This window comes from Betta splendens, chromosome 4 (genome assembly GCF_900634795.4).
Source record: "Betta splendens chromosome 4, fBetSpl5.4, whole genome shotgun sequence".
NCBI lineage: Eukaryota > Metazoa > Chordata > Actinopteri > Anabantiformes > Osphronemidae > Betta > Betta splendens.
This window is the reverse complement of record NC_040884.2, coordinates 14,635,047-14,643,237: the sequence shown is the minus strand read 5'-3', so window position 1 is coordinate 14,643,237 and position 8,191 is coordinate 14,635,047. Positions and strand designations below refer to the sequence as shown.

At 45.0% G+C, this 8,191-nt stretch overlaps 1 protein-coding gene across 1 annotated transcript in view; it reads left to right on the top strand.

Annotated features, from left to right (window-relative positions):
• The first annotated feature begins 1,437 nt into the window (after positions 1–1,437).
• The window catches only part of fen1 (flap structure-specific endonuclease 1), a 210,552-nt gene continuing 203,798 nt past the window's right edge, over positions 1,438–8,191 (top strand). Inside the window, exon 1 of the mRNA XM_055508477.1 lies at positions 1,438–1,448. The gene's annotated coding sequence lies outside the window, so the exon portion shown is untranslated. The remainder of the gene's footprint in view (positions 1,449–8,191) is intronic.

The window sequence follows — 8,191 nt, the reverse complement described above, 5'->3', positions numbered from 1 at the left end:
GACCCACTACGAGCTGGATCAATTAGTCAATTATTGCAGTGGCTTGGCTTCAACAGTCCTGGCAGGTTGTGCGGCATCTCTGTGCTACCAGGTGTATTGTCCTTTATATGCTCAACATGTGATGGAAAAACTGACTGCTTCTAATACACAAACACATTTTTAGCATTATTCAACACCGTGAGTGATACAAAACGTGTAATTAAATTAGATATATTACTTAGCTACAGCCAGGCTGTTCTTAACCATACATTGTAGATATATTCAGTGGCAAACAAGATCAAATAGATACAAAAAACAACAGAAGAGAAATCTCGTTCAAGCCGCATATATCACACATGCAATCATGAACTATTCATGCATCAGAGATATTGTGGATTGACAGCACTATTATGGCAGAGGGTATTATGCACCAGCAACCATGCCGTGCCCCCTGGAAGAGCACAAAGGCTGTGGCTGCAGAGGGAAAACAGAAAGGAGTCTAATGTGAACTCAGTCCAGCTGGAGAAGTGAATATTAAAGCCAACAGATGAAAAAAGATGACAGCCGGGCAAAATCGCAGTCACATCTGTTCAGTATGTGACACAGACCCAACGTAAAGCATTGAGAGCCATATTAAGTGCTTGTATTAAGTTCTCGCCAATCGCTTTTATTTGTTCTGTGATAATTTCAGATGAAAACACAGAGTCTCTGTGTTACAGGTTGGGAAAGGCAGATCTGCCACACAAGCAGCCCCTCTGTGGCAGCCCTCAGCTGGCGATGTGGTGGGGTTTGGGCGGGGTCAAAGGTCAGATCATGGTTCATTACAGCCTGCCATGTTTCAGCCTCCCCCAGACGCCAACACCCCACTGTCAGCAGCACCGCATGACTCTGAAAGATCAAATGAAGGATTATTGTCATTTGGACAAAAATCCATTAAGAGTTTCCATTATCAAAGGGGAAAATGGGAAATTTACACCAAAATATTGTCAGATCGTAAATTGTTGCAAATGATTATTAGTGTAGCTCATACATGTGTTTTGAGTAAGTCAGGCCTTCTTGGCAACAGTATTCAGAGGGTTTCTCTCCATAAGCATTAACAACAAAAAACTGTTGTTTTTTTATGCCCAGACCCCAGTTTATCAATTGTATTTACTCTTTCTTAATCGGCTGTAGTGTGACTTCACATGAATCCATTTATTCCTAACAATCAATCTAAGTCATCCCAGGAATGATATTAAATTATGTGTTGTGTGTATTTTGATACTGTACAATACAGGGTATAATCGTTGCGTGCATGTTGTGCACACGATGTGAAACAAATAGGAGAAATTCCTCCATATCCAGTAGTTTGTACTTAACGTTAATGAACTGTAATTCAATGGGCCATAACTACCCTCACCTTGTCTTGAAACATTAGACCTGGGTTCCTTCAGAGGCGTGAGACAAAACACAACTTCGAGCTCAGACGTTAAACAAATACAACAATTCAATTATCACCCTGCACGGCTCATAAAGTGGTGCGACAGGCCGGGACGTTGGTGGGACAAGCTGAGGGTGGACTCTCGTGGCCTGGGACATGTTTCTCCACCCGGCCACGTCCTCCCCTTCCCTCCCCTCCCTTTGGTCCCACATGCTCTGCCTCCTACAAGCACCTTTTGTGTGGGTTAAATGGGGCTGGATGCACCCCTTTAACTTTGATTTCCATTTTCTATTGTCCACGCATTGACGGGGAGGGTGACTCCATCTGTGCCTGCCTTGCGTGGTGCCACTCTTTCAATAGGCATATGCTCCACATGTAAGAGCCCTAAACTTGCGGAGAGAATGGGCGGAAGAATTAATGATATACAAGACAAGCTCCTTGCCTCATGAAGGGAGAGAGAGACTGAGAGGCCGAGGAAGCGAGAGAGGGCCGCTCCATTCATCAACGTATAACTCTGCCGCCCTTTTTATGCGGACTCAAAAGTGCAGAAGACGTTACACAAAAGCCCCCGCTGAACTGATGGCGTTTTAAATTGCAGTCAAGCTGCTCCGCTCGCCTCCTGAGCGAAAAACGTGCGTGCGTTGCTTTACGTGAAGGCAGACGCAGCTCGCTCGACCACGGGGCCACAATGGAGGCCCCACGGTGCAATTGATAACTGTCAACCAAGGTTAGTTTTGACTTGGAAGTGTGCAGTATGCTGTGAAAACAGCCCCTTGTGTTCCCTCCGCCCCTTCAGATCTTTATCTCCACATGTGATAACACCACTTAAGATCTCATACAGTAACACACATTAAGTCATTTCCCTCTCCAAACAAACTAAGGCGCAAAGTCTGGGAGAAAATATTGGATGAAATTCCAGTGTTTTTTAGTTGATTTTTATCTAAGAGCTTGGTTTTGGGGATTATTTTGTCTTGAATCCCAATTTAACAGAAGAACGAGCCCAAGACAGGTTGGGAGGAGGAAAATCTCATGGCTTCATTTGTCTTCCATTCCACTTCATTCATTGACTTATTCATTCACTGCCTCTTTCTCCCCGTCCATCAACCTTAACCTAATCTCTCTCTTTATCCTTCTCCTCCTACTTTTTCCTTGACACCCATGATGCTCGCTGCCCCCGCGCTCACCCTAACGTCGCCCAGCCCCACCCCTTGCTGTTCCCCCTGTTCAGTCATAAGCCTCTATCGATTACAAGCCTGTCGTACAAAACGACCTAATGGAGGGTCAGCTTTAATGTGAGGGGCGGGGGGCCCAGTCTTGGTGGAAGCCGAGCCTGCTTTTAAACTCCCCTTCGCCTTCCTTCTCCTCATCCTCTGTCCCTGCTCCCTCCCGCTGGGCTCCACCTTGTCCCTCATAGCCCCTTTCCATTGGGGAGGGTGGAGGGGGGGGGCATGAAAAATCAACAGCGGAGCCATCAATCCCCTCACCCTCCTTCGCTCCCTTTACAAGGCCCACCGCCGGCTGCAGCCGCTGCCCATGTGCGAGGGTATTTAGAGAGGGCCTGAAAGCTGAAAGGAGTAGCGCTTGAATCAAGTGTGTGTGTGTGTGGGGGGGGTGAGGGAACAGAAGGACCCCTCTCAGGAGGGGAGCTGAGGCCCCGTCTAGTTTTATAGACTCCCCTGAAAGAACATGATTACAGATCATTATTCAATTGAAGCAGATTGATGGGCCGGGGTCAAAGTAATATAGCTCATGGTAGCTGAAGGAAAGGGGAGGGGGAGGGGTTACGAAAGGACGGAGGCCAGCGCAGAAGTGTGGGGTGGGGTAGGGACGTGTGCAGACAGGGTGTCGATGGTATAATGACCGGATTGTCGCCACTGAATGGAGTACGCGAAGGGGGAGAGGAGAGGAGCAGGAGAGGGAGGAGGAGGAAGACCCAGACTTGTCAAATGAAAGACTAGGACTATTCTTTTTCAGGAATGGGTTGAAGTAGGACAACAAGTGCTGGTGGAGAGGAGAGATGCTGGGTTGGCCTTGACGCTTCGGAGGGCAGATAAAGAGATCTTTATGTGGAGGATTTGGCAAAAGTGACTCGCCTGTGTGTCGATGGAGCTGCGGTGGTTTACTTTACCACTTGAAATAAATAAATACAATTAACACTTGGATTTCGGTCAAAGGGGTTTTAGATTTAGTCAAATTTAGATTTTCTGGGAAGATAAACGTCAGAGACAAGGTCGACCACGTGTGTGTGTTAAGATTGTGTAAGTTGCTATCGAAACAACACAAAATCACCTTGGAATCGCATTCAATAGGAGCACACGCGGCTCGTTCACGCCGCATTCCTGCAGATGAGAATCACAGCAGCGTGAGCCGCTGGTCAGGCCGGGTTATGCTGCACCCGTGAAACTGATGCGCTCATTTATAGTTCTGTTAGCGGGATCACGCTCGTCGATGGTGCCAGTAGACGGGAGCCTTGTGACAGGAAGTCTCTTCATCCACAATAGAGGGCTTATGGGTAATGGATAAAGCACTGAATAGGCTTTTGATATTGGCTGAGATAAAGTGCCTCCAAATTTTCCTTGCTTTCACGATTCGCAGATGTTAGAAAATCCCTTGAAGACAGTTTGCGCCTGTTTTGGACCAGGCTTGACATTTTGATTTTTTAGCCTTTTGGGATCTTGGGGAACTTTGGGACTTGAATTGAACTTTACAGATGCTCACGCCGTCCACACAGCAATTATGGTGAATTTGCAGATGAGTTCACAGTTTACCTTTAATCTGGAAAGTGACACAAAGCAAATGCATCTACTTTGGAGAAGGTGTAGCGTAGAACTTGTCTATTGTAATTGTCAAGACTAAATCACAATGTCACGGTAATTTCATGAGCAGCAGTAATAAATATATTTATCCTAACATTATGAGCAACGGTGTAATTTGCTCTGTGTGTAAAAGTAAACACTCACAGTGAATAATTCTGCGTGTGTGTTGCTCAGTTACTTTGTCATTTTAGGCCTTCAAGGTGTGGGAAACAATTTTCATTCAGGATGTCTGATAATAACTTTTAACAGTAACACACTGGACTATCCCTCCTTCCCGCCTCTCGTCTTATTGACCGATCAACTCTTTACTCAGACCAAATTATTGAGACATTGTAAAAACAATACTTTTGATAAATATTTTGCAGTTGCAAAATAAACGCTTCTCACTTAATGTCAAATGCATTGCCTGGTTTAGGTGGCAATATAATAATAATAATAATAATAATAATAATAATAATAATAATAATAATAATAATAATAATAATAATAATAATAATAATAATAATAATAATAATAATAAAACTAATTCTGTTATATATATTTTTTTCTGGATATAACACATAATATTGACCCAGATGTTACTGCATTACTTGGTCTTTTCTCTTGCTCTGTAAAAACTAACCAGCCAGTTTATCGAATTTTCATATTTTTGACAAAACAACATATTTTTTGTAATGACTGTTTTTTTGGTGTTTGTAATAGAAATTAAATTTCTCTACAATAATTAACTGGCTGAAGTTTCCTTTCATTCATTCATTCCTGACTAATTGTCACTATTTGTCGTGACGTGTACCGTTCTCATTCTCTCAATCATTCTCTATGTGATGTACAGTATGTCCTACATGATGCCGAAAAATAAATATAAATATTTTCTTTCGTCACTAACACGTCATGTAGAAGCAAAACAACACAAAGTTAGTCAACCTGGTAAGTCAATTAAAGCAGTGCGTAAACAAGATGTCTTTGAAGACACCACACACTGTAGCTACAGCTCTGCGACCTGCATGCTAAACCCAGTTACAGGCAAGAGAAGAAGCCCTGACTCCCTCTGCGCTACACTTAGTCAGATAATTGGAAATGCGAGGGCATTAACTGCAACGGGATTAAGAAGGGGAATTAAATATGTTAATCCCCAAAATAGGTAAATAGCCTCAGTGATACAATAACCAATTTCTAGGGTTTTCCTCCCCCGAGGACACGTCTGCCTTTGAACGCAACACACTCACACACAAGCACACGCGTGCCCTACTGAGCGCAAACGCAGGCGCGCGCACGGGAGAACAGAGAGCGATGGTCTCGAGTGTTCCACAAAAAAAAAAAAAGTTCTCCAAGGTCGCGCCCGTGGTGCCGTGCGGCCCCGTGGCTGACTCCTGAACCTGTTCTCCCAGGTCTGCCTCTTTGTTCCAGAGATCATTACCTCTGTCGCTCTGCTCCGCTCCCCCCCCCCCGCGAGACCGCTTTGTCGCCATGTGTTCATCTGCCTTGTAATTATAGCACGGTCCTGGATGTCATGGTTTAGGGACTCTGCCCGGGTGTGGGAGAATGCGTGTGTCAGGGGGACGGAGCGTTATTATATCGTGCTCCTGTGCCGGAGTGTGTGCAAAGGTGTGAGGACCGCTGGTGTTTGTGTATATACAGTAATGTATAATTTCTATCACCAAGAGAAAGAGCAAAGTAAATTGAATATAGTGTCAGTTCTCTTTAAACTCATCCCGCGGAGGCATCGCCTTTGGAGATGGCAACAGAGGTGGGTTTTGATGAGCTTCCTCTACATGAAACAACTGAATATTCAAAACACTGCCACATAAATCACAGAGTCAGACTGCCAGGGCATCAGTTGTAGGCAAGAATCAAGTCAAAGTTCCCCACTGAGTTCAAAGTATATTTTTATACATAATTAGCCGAGCACAATTTATGTTGGAACTGAAGCGTAGCGCAACAGAACCCCAAGGTCAATTGCCGATCGCCTCTGAGAAACGTTATTTTTTTGTACGTCTCTGTGTGTCCAAAGATGAATGTCTGAGGGAAAATAAGACGAAAAGAAAACATTAAAAAGAGAGAAGTCAATCATTCAAGAAAGCAAGAGCGTAATGCACCGTAGTGAAATTCAATAAAGCCATTATTCCTGGCTTAGCCGCATCTGTAGCTGTATCCTTGGATATCCTACACTGCTCGTCCCAGGTCCTCTGTCTCTGCCCGTTCTCTGCATGTGGGACGGCATCGGCATCGGGACTGGATTCATGCGGAGGTGACCTCCACGTGACGACGGGAGCAGCCTCGTGGTGGCGGACCCCGGCCCGTCACCCCTGACAGGTTCCATGAGGCCGATTACGAGTAATGACGCCAAACTAGCAGGGAAGGAATAACCAGGGAGCTATCGCTTCCCTCCCCAGTGGAGGAGAGAGGGAAAAACGGTTTCTTATCTTGAGCTGAAGGATCAACTACACACACACACACACACACACACACACACACACACACACACACACACACACACACACACACACACACACACACACACACACACACACACACACAAACACACACACACACACACACACTGTACTGTCTAAGCTCAACTTTTCAATCATCGGGCATTTAAATGCGCACCCAAAGTGAAATCAGATTTCTGACGATCACACACGCTAAAACACTAATGTAGCAGCGCTAGCACATTCGAGTGGTGGCAAAACACAAGAGTTTAGAGAAAGTCACTATCCTAAACATGTGACGTTACTAAAACATGAGTAAATCACACAGATTCTATTCACAGGCAGCAGAAGAAGCAAATAAAACCACCACAGCGTGTGTTGAAAGCTGAATATTCTGTACCTGTTCATAACTGCAGCACAGACGCATGTACTGTAACACTCCAGGCTCACTGCGTGTCAGCGGAACAAATTGCGGTGCATTCACCAAACTTTTATTAGTTCCAAAAAACTGTAGATGTGGGCGAGGGGTATTAACGTGTGGAAATGAGCAAAGGGTAACTAAAGGCCGTCTGGTTGCCGTCCCAACAGGAAATGCTACGCAGGGGAGCAGCGAGGGAGGTGGAGATGAGGATGGGGGGTACGAGGGAGGGAGGGAGGGAGGAAACAATTATGATCTTATTCTCTCTCTCTCTCTCTGCTCCCAGGCGGAGAAGGGAAAGGAATGCCCAGTTTGGAAACCGCAAGTCACCTCGGAACATGGGAGCGTTTGGCCTAAGTGTTTCCTGTTGCAATAAAAAACGTACGTGTGTGAAGGAAGTTTCCAGCGTGGCACGCGCACATGCCCCCCCCCCCACACACACACACACACACACACACACACACACACACACACACACACACACACACACACACACACACCGGCCTGTAGCGTGATCAAGCCGTGTGTGACCGACCTCATGCCATTCTGGGAGTTCGGGAAGTCGCCGCACGGCGACAGCCACGGGCGCGAGCGTTCAAAAAGGGGGCTAATTTCAGTCATTCACCTCCCTCTCTGGATAATTGTTTCTGTCAACCAGCGACGGCTTGATAAAGGATTTCACGCCACTGAAAACAGTTACACGGAGACTTTGGAAGGTGATCACCAGAGACGATTATATTTATCACCTGCTTTAATATCCATGGTGTGGTGTAAATTGATTCATTCTCTGAGGATCGCTGTCACAGGAAGCAAGGTGTAAAGAGTGCTGGGCCTAATTAAGACATGTGACATTTGATGCATAATAGTGCAAAATGAGGCCTAACACTTGGCCTCACTGGTGGTGGATGAGCCTGGATAGGAAATATATTAAAATGACTCTATGTTAAAATAACCATAGAAGAGCTCTTAAATCTATCAAAGTTACATATATATATATATGTTTGTGCTATATACTTTATACAGTATGTGTGTAGCACATAAAAATGTCTCTTAATGCAATTGTGGCTTTAACAACAATTACACAAGTTCAGAGAAATGTTTCATTTGAGTCTCTTCATACTTTTTA